The sequence below is a fragment of the Lepidochelys olivacea genome (assembly GCF_965140295.1).
Source record: "Lepidochelys olivacea isolate rLepOli2 genome assembly, chromosome: 8".
Lineage (NCBI taxonomy): Eukaryota > Metazoa > Chordata > Testudines > Cheloniidae > Lepidochelys > Lepidochelys olivacea.
This window is the reverse complement of record NC_140418.1, coordinates 72,487,224-72,499,187: the sequence shown is the minus strand read 5'-3', so window position 1 is coordinate 72,499,187 and position 11,964 is coordinate 72,487,224. Positions and strand designations below refer to the sequence as shown.

At 39.4% G+C, this 11,964-nt stretch overlaps 1 long non-coding RNA gene across 1 annotated transcript; it reads left to right on the top strand.

Moving 5' to 3' along the window:
* Positions 1 to 1,402: 1,402 nt before the first annotated feature.
* LOC311525600 lies at positions 1,403 to 11,727 on the top strand. Its single transcript, XR_014712820.1, has 3 exons — positions 1,403 to 1,488; positions 9,606 to 9,684; positions 11,616 to 11,727. It is a non-coding gene; the product is annotated as an uncharacterized lncRNA (long non-coding RNA).
* Positions 11,728 to 11,964: the final 237 nt, after the last annotated feature.

The following is an 11,964-nucleotide window of genomic DNA, read 5'->3' as shown; positions in this document are numbered from 1 at the left end:
TAGTGAGGTTTTTTTCCCTCCCTCTTAAAGTCCCAGTTCTTAGAATAAATTAAATGAAAATCTCAGCTCTCATTCTTGCCCTTATCCTTGTACAGACACTTCAAAATATGAACCCTAATGTCTCAAAACCAGAAGGCAAATGAGCCTCAAATGTACTATATTTAAATCTCATGATTTTAAAGCTAAATTCATGATTTTTGGTGGACCCATTTCCCAATTTTTGAATGTTGGATTTGCCAGTCTCTTGAGCTGCATTAATTAGACTTAGTGTACAGGAACCTTGATCTTTCCTAAGCTATTTGAATTTCTTCAACACATTTCTTTTATGGTATGGTGTAACATTATGCTTTATATTTTTTTACGGAGAAGGCAATTTATAGTGTATCCTGGATGTTCTGTGTTTGTTCTACGCAACAAGGTTCTGGATGAAAGAACTAAGAAAAGTGCTTTGAGAAGTCTGAACTTAAGGGGTTTCCTGTTGTCATAGCCTATAAACTTAATATATCTAACATTTAGAATCATCTAAGTGTTATACAAAAATTAGCAGAAGGCACTCGATTAAGAAAAAGGTGCAATTACAGTATAAATATAAGGTACAACTCCTGATCATGAAATTTAACCTCTGTATCATTTTAGAATGACTTCGTTAATATCCATGGTCACTGGTAGTGCTGTGCAAAATGTAGTTGCTCAGGAGCGCTGCTTCATACAAACACCGCTAGTTCCTACACTCCCTGCTTGGTGATCAATAACATGCACCACGTGAAACAATAGGCAATGTAGCCAACTCTCATAATTTAATTCTTAAAGGCCCAGGTCTTGGAGTGGTGTGATATCAGGAGTACCTCAACTTTTCACTTTAAAAAAAGGGAAGAGCTTGTCTAAACATGAAAGTTACTCTTGTATAAAATGGTGTGATTTTAAAGTGGATTAACTATTCCTGATTAACTCCTTGTGTGAATAATCTTATTCTGGAATGAGGGCCTTTCTCTGAATTAGTTTAATCTACTTCCAAAGTGTTTTTAAACTAAACTGAAACAAGGCACCCTTATTCTGGAATAAGAGCATCCATACAGGGAGTTAGCTCTGATTTACTATTCCTGATTATTTCAAAATAATTCAGCTTCTTGCCTTCGAAGTTGTGGAGAAAAGCTTGAAAACATGACCCCCTAAAATCACTCAGAAACCTGAAGGCAAATAAAGACCCCCAAATGTATTTAGTTTAAAAATCATGAAGTTTTTTTAATCTCCTAATATTTGGGGGCCTGAGTCATATTTTGAATGCTTTAGAGTTGCAATATTGTCATATATAAAATTACATACATGCATATAGACACAACGGGGCTCTCTTCTGTTGTGCTTGCTACAGGCTAGCCGCTCGCTGATGTCTCCCTGTGATCTCCATTTATGCAGACTGCAGGACTGGATGAACCAGGTGGCAGACAATAGAGGAGTCAGATGGCTTTCCCGTTCCTATTAATGCACAAGGTCAGTGTAACTTACTTTTACAGATGGTTTTGTATTCCTTTTTCTTTGTTCAACTATGCTTAATTTGATTCCAGAGTGCCTCATTTTTGACTTGTGTGTAAATTTAGCTCCTCTGTAAGGTGCTGGATTGACAGTGTTGGATAAAGAAGAACCCTTTCCCATAGAACCCTTTCAGCACAAACAGAGGCAGTGGGATCTTTCCCCCCGCCATCCCAATGATGGTCCTGAGCCCTGACTTGCAGGGACCATTCTTGAGTGAGATGATAGTCTAGTTTCCTCCCTCATTCAATCCTTGGTATTCCTGCTATGAGGCCGACAGGGAGCTGGATTTTATGATGCAGGTGTTTTCTCACTATGAACTGGACTGAGACCACGAACTTATTTCACAGAAAAAGCATTTCTGAGGGATATGCCCCAGAAATCTTTTACACTAATATTAAAATTGCATCTCAGACCTTTAAAATCCCAGAATGTTTTAGGGTTCTATATCGTTTCCTTACAGCTCATTTCAAGAGTGGGTGTATAATGTAGGGAGGAGGGAGAGAACTCTTTTCTGGCTACACTGCTGTTCTAGAAGGAACAAATTGGTACCTCCTAGGAAAATCTTTCACATGTTTCCAAAACACTAGTAAGACCAACTGGGTAATATTTAGATTCTTTGTTATAATTCTTGTTTATTTCTGTAAATGGCACTTCAGCACAATCCTATTCCTATAAGCACATTTAAAAAAAAACCCTATAAAGTAGTGACACTCTTCACATTGTTGTACAATGGGTCTGTCTTTTAACAGCATGGTAGGTTAATCAAAAGCAGCTAGTCAAAGTAATAAAAATTTCCTGTCAGGCTTTGCTGACCAAGTGAACACAATTAGCAAGACAAATCCAGAAGAGAATTTACAGCAAATGCTGATATTCATTGATTTTCAATTAAAAATATAAGAACTACACATCAAATGAAAGGAGGGCTGTGCCCTGGTGATCCTCAGCCAGATTTATGACTAATGTACCGCAGGAGAGATTTTACTCTAAGTGCAGGTGAGTTTTTCATTCAGAATGCAGCTTTAGAATTAAGTTAATTGAGTGATGAAGGAATCTTCTTTTTGACCTCTTGCCAAACAAAACAAACAAAAAAAGCTCCCTTAAATGGGCTTAGCTAATCAAGGCAGTATGAACAGGTGCTGTGGGTTGTTAGGTTTTTGTTTAATAACAATCTGAAATAATTTAAATGGCAACATAATAACCTTATTCTGTCTTATTCTGATTTTAAAATCAGAACATTTCCCCCTTAGTACAGTTAATAGGGTCAAGTCTATGAGTCTGTGCTGGTTACCATGCCTTCAGTCATGTGGAATCCAAACAGCCTTTATAATTTGTTTCTAAACAGATCAAGAGCTATTTACCATCTCAATGTTTTGTGCACAGCTGGGTGTCTGGCAAATGTCCAATATCCATTAACATTTAAAAATTAGTCCCATAATGCATCTTTTCCATGGCTTGAGGAGTATACACACTGACACATGTTGGGAACCAATTATACTTGCACCACCATTAGTCTGGCTGCATTCAACTTCCTAGTAAATGAGGGCTAATTTAGTTTCCAGAATGGTGTCTCTTAAATTCTTACAATGACCTCCGAGACAGCCTAAGATTTAAAGTGAAAAGAAATGCTCAGAAAGAATAATGCCGTTTTTTCCCCGAAACCTAACAGGACGTCATTATGACTGTTCCCAGCCCCTGTGCCTGTCTCTCAGAAACAGGTTCCTCTAATTCAGTACTTGGAAAATTCATGAGCAGAGTTTGTTTGGGAACACATCAGATTAATAGAGTAAACTAACCAACCCACTTCCTTTGATCAGGGCAGCTAATGGAAATGTTTACATTAGCAAAAAAATTAAAGGCTTGTCTCTAGCTGTTCTAACTCCTTGGGTTACCATGTTCTATTTGGCATATAAGCTGAAAAGGAATAAATACTGACTTTTCCAATAAGTGTTAGTACTCTTCCTAGGCAACATAACACTGTACAAGTAAAAACCAATCTGCCAATTATAGCTCTTAAGTGGTTGAATGAAAATGGAGAAATACAAAAGTACTTTCTGAGAAGTGTTGTCCTGAAACCTCTGCTGCCTTAGAAAATTCCTTTGATAATATCATAGGTGGAATGGGCAGTCTAGCTTGGCTGCTAAGCTAGTGAGGACAGAAGGATGGCTCTCTTTTGTTTTTGTTCTTTCCCTTGCTACGTGTCAGCTCAGCTCTCAGCAATCAGGATCTAGGCTGACTGCCTGCTGCTGCCTCTGCTGCAACATACTGGACAAAGCTTCTCTTAGCTCACTTAGTCTGTGTCATGCTGTTTAAAAAAAGCTAAATTGCTCATGCAGAATACCGCCTATGCCACAGGCTTTTAGAATTCAGAGACGGTTTTACAATTTTGCATTAACATTCAACAAAACTGTTTAGAAAGAGCTTACGCAAACTTCAGGAAAGAAGTAATTTTCAAAATATAAGCAATACAGCAAAGCATGCATTAGGCACTAGCGTGCTACATTCTGCTTCCTGGTATATCAGTGAATGTCTAGAATTAATTCTCCACCTTGTTTAGTCATTTAAACTGAGTCGTCAGAGGTGCTCTGTTTTGTGCCAGGTATATGTGGTATTTATAGGTATTGAATGAGTACAAGAACTGCTACGCACATACAAGTCAGAACTTCCTTTTGTGAAGTGTTCCTTTAAAGCATCATAGCTCCATTCTTTTATGCATATTTTGTGCAAAATAGGTTTTAATTGAACTGTCTTATTCTTTGAAGGCTGCCCTTTTGGAAGGGTTCATTGTATAGTCTAATATTTACAGATATTTTCTTCTGTTGTATTTCTCTCAAAATATATGGCTTTGTTCAGATCCCGGCATGTAGGAAAAAACCCTTCTTATAGCCTGTTCTACAATAATACATTTTCATGCATCATTGGCACTACAATGCTTCATGTAGTGTATTGATTAACATTCCTGTTTTATTAGGACTTGTTGGTTTCTCATACCTTTTTTATTGTTGGGGAAGTTCAAACAATGTCCTCTAAATTTACAGTACATAGGAGATTATACAGTAATAGACTAAATTAATAAAGAAGATGCTGAGCAATTTCGTGGGCTTCATAAACCTATCACTTTATGACAGTGACCGTTTTTGTATTTATGTAGTATACAGCCACTACGACAGTCTGTGGCCCACGCCCTACCATGAATCTCATTGAAGTCTGAATAACATTTCTGAGGCAGATCCCACCTTGCTTGTTTGGTTGTTTTTTTTTTTTTTTAACAGTGTAAATTGGAGGAGGGCGAAGATACATTTCATCCCTCTTCTATGTCTTGACAGTCTGTCTTGATTTTCATCTAGTGGATTTAACAAAGTAAAATTGGAGCCAATTTTAATTTTTTAATTAAAGTCAAATGTTTATGTTCATATGGTGTTAATTAAAGAAAATATAGTGACAATCTTGAAAGATAAATGCATTTCTTCAGTTTAATTAGTTAGTTTCCTATTAAGGATCAGCTCTGCAGAGGTCAATGATCTTTCAGGTTATCCTGGAAGAAGTGAACAATTAGCTAGATTTTTTTTTTTTTTTACTGAATATGGAACTTGTGACACAATATGCAATCTATTTTTTAAAAAAACCTCTTAAGGTATCCTAATCTACATGAGAGTCTCTTGTTGTAGACAAAAGTCAGTGGAGTAATCCAGTGCACCTCATGGAACCCAGGTAGCCTGTCTGTCTTGATACAAAACAATCATGACTTCAAAACATGAAAAGTAAAGTCTCTCGTGGTAAGAAATGCAGAATAACTGAACTCAGTTTGAACCTTAAGAAAAACTCCATTTGATTTTTTTTTTTTAGAAACTAAACCAAATTACTCAGATTTGACTACACTAGACTGGTGACAAGCATAGTCATTTTAGCTAATTGAGGAAGAGTATATAGTATTACTGCTAGCTGAAAAAGCAAGTGTAATACTCAAACTATAAGTTAAGTTGAGGTAGGGATTCTGGCATAGACCTACAGCTCTGGGGAAAAAAAATCTGTCTCCTAGATGCTGAACCTAAAGTAGGGAGAAAATTGAGTTAAAATACATACTACTCAGAGATTTATTACAAAAACCTGGGTTCAGTTAAAGAGGGAAAAGACCAGAAAATAATCTTCCATTTCTGTATAAAAGCAGTAAATGTATTATCTCCAGTTGCCCAACTCTTCACAAAAGATGGTGACAGGAAAGGTAGTGGCGCTAGAAACCACACAGAAACAAGGTACCCGCATGTCCCCACAGTATGCCAATATTTTTATGGCTGACTTAGAACAACGCTTCCTTAGCTCTTGTCCCGCAACTCTACTTGCGGTACACTGATGACATCTTCATCATTTGGACCCATGGAAAAGAAGCCCATGAGGAATTCCACCAGGATTTCAACAATTTCCATCCCACCATCAACCTCAGCCTAGACCAATCCACACAAGCGGTCCATTTCCTGGACACTACTGTGCTAATAAGCGGTGGTCACATAAACACCACCCTATACTGGAAACCTACTGACCGCTATACTTACCTACATGCCTCCAGCTTCCATCCAGGACACACCACACAATCCATTGTCTACAGCCAAGCTCTAAGATACAACCACATTTGCTCCAATCCCTCAGACAGAGACAAACACCTACAAGATCTCTATCAATCATTCTTAAAACTACAATACCCACCTGCTGAAGTGAAGAAACAGATTGACAGAGCCAGTCACTACTACAGGACAGGCCCAACAAAGAAAATAACAGAATGCCACTAGCTGTCAACTTCAGCCCACAACTAAAACCTCTGCAGCGCATCATCAAAGATCTACAACCTATCCTGAAAAATGATCCCTCACTCTCACAGATCCTGGGAGACAGACTAGTCCTCGCTTACAGACAGCCCCCCAAACTGAAGCAAATACTCTCCAGCAACCACACAACAAAAACACTAACCCAGGAACCTATCCTTGCAACAAAGTCTGATGCCAACTCTGTCCAAATATTTATTCAAGTGACACCATCATAGCACCTAATCACATTAGCCACGCCATCAGGGGTTCGTTCACCTGTACATTTACCAATGTGATATATGCCATCTTATTCCAGCAATGCCCCCCTGCCATGTACGTTGGCGAAACCGGACAGTCTCTGCGCAAAAGAATAAATGAACACAAATCTGCCATCAGGAATCATACCATTCAAAAACTGGTAGGAGAACACTTCAGCCTCTCTGGCCACTCAGTAAAAGACTTAAGGGTGGGAATTCTGCAACAGAAAAGCTTCAAAAACAGACTCCATAGAGAAACTGCTGAGCTTGAATTCATATGCAAACGGGATACCATTAACTTGGGTTTGAATAGAGACTGGGAGTGGCTGGGTCATTACACATATTGAATATATTTCCCCATGTTACTATCCTCACACCTTCTTGTCAACTGTCTCAATGGGCCATCTTGATTATCACTACAAAAGTTTTTTTCTCCTGCTGATAATAGCTCATCTTAATTAATTAGCCTCTTACAGTTTGTATGGCAACTTCCACCTTCTTTGTATGTGTGTGTATATATATATAATCTTCTTACTATATGTTCCATTCTATGCATCCGATGAAGTGGGTTGTAGTCCACAAAAGCTTATGCTCTAATCAATTTGTTAGTCTCTAAGGTGCCACAAGTACTCCTGTTCTTTTTGCGGATACAGACTAACATGGCTGCTACTCTGAAATGTGTGAAAGACACTCTGTGCTGAGGCAGGAATAGACATGATTTGCTTGGTTTATCACCTACATAAGGCCTGGTAATAGCTTTCTCAAAACCATTGCCATCTTCAATCATCACTGTGATAGTCTGTGACCAATCCAGAAGGTGAACCCTCGGACCACACTGGGAGGCAGTGGTAAGAACCAACAATGGATCTCAAAGGGAAATGCAGGAGGCATACAAAAAACAGCTTTTAGCCACATCTTCTAATCATATAACTACTGGTTTAGCAGCACTATTTTGTTCAAAAATTGTCCAAAACCAGATTGCATATCCTTCAGCAAATTCTTGTTCATTGTTAATTAATTGCAAATATTCAATTTTTTTCCCAGATGGGTTACTTTCATAAGTCAGGTGACAGTGCTGCTGGTCTCTGGTTGAATGATTTATGTAAGTTGCCAACAGTGTGAATTTCAAATGGCATATTAGAATGTAAAGTTTTAACTGTACACTCTTTGTTCCCTTATTGTAGAATTCAAAATTTAGCATTAGAGCTAAGAATGTGCTTTTCATAAGACACTTGCTCTCCAATGGGATGAGTGCTCAAATTTGTGAAGGCAAATAGAAAAACATTCAGTCAAATTGCAATTTGCTTACAAATTGGAACAAATCTTCAAAAACATTTGTTTTTTGCACTGTTCTCCCAACTATAAAATGAACTGATTTATCTTCTATTTTTGAAGGATGAGAGTAGCAAAGTAGGTGTACCTGAGTAGAAGGGTAAGTGTAGGCAGCTTTAAGGGCTGTAGGAAGACAAAGTAAGAAGGAAAGAAATCCTATAGAATAAAAAAGGCACAGCAGAGAAGCAGATGGTTCCATGAGAATCAAAGAAACATTTGCAAGGAGAATAAAATACAGCAGAAGCCATTTTAATATTCATAAGAATCCAGATGAACTCCTATTGACTTCAGCAGAAGGTGGATTGGGCTCTTCAGTGCAAAAGTGCTTGCAGCATGCTTTTAGCACATTTTGTGAATATAATTGTAGAGTTTGGGGAGAGAACTGAATATTACTTTCTTGGGGCTTGTCTCCTCTGAGAAAGTAATAAATGTATTCCATGTGTTGTGTGTAGAATAATTGCCACCTTGAATTGTCCTAACAAATTCTCAGCCTTTATGTCAAGGAAGAAGATTCTCTGGAGTTTAGCACTCAACAGAACAGTCTAACCAGTCTAGAAGATAGCAGGCTTTTCAACACAGCTCCCTATTCTGCCTTAGACACAGGTGCAAGCTGGAACATTAGTTTAATAACCCAGGCACTAGGTATTCTAATTATCCACATGGAATAGAAACATATAACTAATCCTTTAGATGCTGGATTAAAATATAAATCTGCAAATTACATGTGCCAACAGTATGCCTTCAAGAATGGACAATTCACATTTATTACTGTGGTAATGCTTAGGGACTGCTGCCCCTTTGTGCTAGGCACAGTGCATATGCATAACAAAGACAGTCCCTCCACCGAAACCCTACAATCTGAGTGACTAAACAATTTTTTGTATTTGAGGTCCATAAATTCTTTACCAAATATAATGGTAGGGGAAAACATTGCATGGACACAGCATGCTGCCATTTCTGACTTGAGATTTGAATCAGAAACAGGATACTGGATTTCAAACTCTGAGCTCAGAAAAAAGATCCACATTTTGTAGTTTTGGTGCAAGCAATAAGGGCATGAACCAAAACTTCTAAGCTGAACGTGGTTAGATGCACTCCCTACTATGATATCACAGTCATTTTATGAGCTCATCAGGCAGAGGCAACTGTCTGCTTGGACTGCTGGATGCAAATTACATTAATTTCAACCAAGCTCTGACTCTTCTGCACTATGAGGATCAATACAGGGGAAAGTTTGATATAAACTTTTGGGGTTTCCATATCTCTTCTTTTTACAGTACCTTACACCAGTTAGACCTTGTGAAAACTGCAGAGGCAAAACAACCTGCCTCTGCCTCAAAAGGCAGGTAGAGTATTAGCCAGGTAGAATGTTGTTGCTCCATTCATCTGTGATTCTGGATAAAAGGTGTGATTCAGTAACACTGCAGACTATACATGCGTACCTGGCTCAGCAGAGACTTGGGGAAGTCTGTGTACCATTGTGAAACTCCTTTTAACAGTTGTCTATAGAAGTGGTGTGCAAAGTGAATGAGATCATCCCTTTCCTTTGCTTCATGCAGGGACACTTTAAAGAAGCTGATGTAGTTATAGGGCCTTTAGTGGACATCATGTTAGTCACAATGAAAGATGACCCCTGCATAAAGTACAATAAAGAATCAGAGTACAAAATGCTTGCTATTTTTTTTTTTAGCTCCCACATTCAAAGACACCGTATCTGCTCTCCTCACAGGGTGAGGATGACCTAGAATGCTACAGACAGATTCTTAAGGGTAAGTCTGTTAACTGCATGTTAGATGATTAGCAACAAAGAGAGAGAATCTATTCCTTTGGCTCTAAAGGTCTCATAGTGAGGAATGTGGCCAAAGCTGAAAAACAGTCCTGAAAATAAGAGAAGTTGATCCCCATCAGGGTTATTAACTCCCCTCTTTTTAGCGCAATGTTTTTCCACAAGCTTCATGGCCTCCCTTCAGTCAAGTGACTCACCATGGGATTGGTTCCCAGATTCTGGCCTGGGGAAGAACACTCCACAGGCCCAAAGGGAGTTGACCTGTATCTCATTTGTAATCATTTTCCTTTACAAAGTGAACTTAGCACCCCTGAGAGGTGCTGGTTGGTTATCCTGGGGGCTGAAGCCTTTTACTTATTCATAGGACAAGTATACAAAGACAGCAGTGGCCCAAGCTTCTCCACACTATACTGTCAGTAGGCCTAAAATCTGATGAAGTGGAACCACCCTTCAAGCCATTACCTCTCTGGGCTGAGACCTGGAGTAGTGGGTGGCCCAGGTTCTCCCCGCACCCCCCCTCCGACTTGCCACTGGGGAAGTGGCTAGACAGTAGACTGTGGTTGCCACTGAGAGAAATGTATAGACAGGGGCAGGGGGCAGCACAGAGTGGCACAGTGAGGGCTGTATCACTGAAGAGGACACTGTAGTCCTTGGAGGGACGTGGCTCCCGGAGAAGAAGAGGCAATGCGTAGAGCACCACCAAAGCAAGGCACAGAGCTAATCCCATATCAGCCACGAGGAGGCACCGCAGTGGTGAGCTGCACCCCGTCACAGGGTCCCATGGTGGTAGGCACAATGGACAGCCCTGTAATATAGACAGTACCTGTCCCAAAGAGCTTATAGTATAAAAAGACCAGCTATAATATGTGGGTGAAACAAACAAATGGGTGGGGGAGGGAAAGGAAGGTGAGGCTACAAGGTTTCAGGTCTCCCTTTTCACTCTCCCTGCTACTTGTGTATTTAGTAGGAGGAGATTTCAAAGGCATAAAAAGCAGTGAGGCCCCTGATTCTCAGTGGAGATCCGTGAGAGAGAGCTGGGGCCCTAAATGTCCTTTGTGCCTTTGAACATTTAATGTTGGGATTAGGTCAAGAAAGTAGCTGGTGGTGCTCAGGTTCCTGGGAGGAAGTCGTCATTTTTAGTGGTGTTGGCATTCCTCTTGTTTCTTTCATTTATTTTCCTCACTGCATGCTACAGAGAGTTTTTCTGATTTTCCCATTACCCACCCTACTTCTTTCTTTCCCATGAATTTAGGTAAGCACAATTCATTGAAGTTTTAGTAAATATCTCCAAATGTAACAAATCATATGATTTTTTTTCCCATATCTTGATTTTGGTCTGACTCTCCCTCCCACCCCCCAGTGAAAATTATCCATTTCACAACAAACATCATGAAAAGCAAAACTCAGTATTTTATACCACCGATAATGACATAAGTGTTTTGAAGCCATGACACAGATGGGAGAAAATACATGTTCAGATGAAAGAACAAAGATGCAGGGCTGGTTAAATACCTGGGAATCTCTCACACTATACTGGGTTACCAGCAAGCCAAAGCTAAATATCATGTGAGCTGCTGACAATGTACTGGGGAGAGTGGGTGATGGCCCTGTTCATAAACCATTAATCTCAGTTGGTGAGGGTATCTACAGTCTATCTAAGAAAGCGTGAAAGGAAAACATTAACAAGAACCCCTGAAGTGGCAAGTAGATGCAGTGAGGTGAGCTTCACCATATGAGTGAAGGAGGAGATGACTGCTAAAAGGTTAACTCTCACTCTTAAGTCGTAAATGTATGTGTGAATCATAGATTAAAATGTGAGCCACTTATAAGCATTTACTCTGTTGTTTGGAGGCACAGAGCTGAAACTTTCTGAGCCAGACTTTTCTTCACTAAAACACTCTTTATTGTCTTTAGCAAGGGACTGTTCACAAGGAAAACACATCTGCAGCCTGTTTCCTGTCATATTTGAGAGGCAACTCGTATAGTACATTACAAGTCCAAGAGGAGAATGATTAGTAAGCAACAGGAGCCTTGTCAAGTTCAATGTGAGTCAAGTTTACCAAAGGAAAGGCAGCTGAATTTTCACCGCAAGTGACTGTATTATCAGCCACTGCTATTTATGACATGTCAGAATGGCAGAAATTATTTAAAAAAATAAATTCAATGCATCAGAAAATATTGTTGCAATTTATTACCTGGTCATTGGAAGACTTTTGCAAGGGAGTTACTTTGTCCCCGGAGTGGGCAAAATTCTCTAGGAAAT